We start from the raw sequence: 500 nt of genomic DNA on the forward strand, positions 1-500 counted from the left end.
GCTTTATGGAAAGGAAAACGAGAAGGAATATTACCTGCGGACTATCTATGTGGAAAATTTTTCCCTTTTCGGGATTCATTAGCTGCAATTTCACTGACAAGGTCTCCGCCGGCCCACGGCATTTCCGCAAAATTAAACCGTAGGAATTAGTTTTTTAGGTTTCACTATTATCTCAGTCATTTTTATGGGAAAAATATATATGTTTTAATCTTCTTGAAATGCAATTGTCATAACATTTTAAAATGACCGGTCTAAAAAATTTTTTCCAAAAAGGAAAAAAAAGGGGTGTGTGTATTATAATTATTTTTAAAACGGGAAACCTTTTTAGGGGCCTTCATTTAACATTTAAACATGTAGATCATCAAGCAGCTGTTTAATAGAAAAAAAAAGGGAAATTTTTAAAAGCCACATATTTACGTACCAATCTTTTTTCACTCATTATATGTAATGAATGAAAATGCAAATTTAAATTTGAAATTTTGTGTTTGTGTGTCCTTAAG

The sequence above is a fragment of the Penaeus monodon genome, chromosome 22 (genome assembly GCF_015228065.2).
Source record: "Penaeus monodon isolate SGIC_2016 chromosome 22, NSTDA_Pmon_1, whole genome shotgun sequence".
In the NCBI taxonomy this organism is placed as follows: domain Eukaryota; kingdom Metazoa; phylum Arthropoda; class Malacostraca; order Decapoda; family Penaeidae; genus Penaeus; species Penaeus monodon.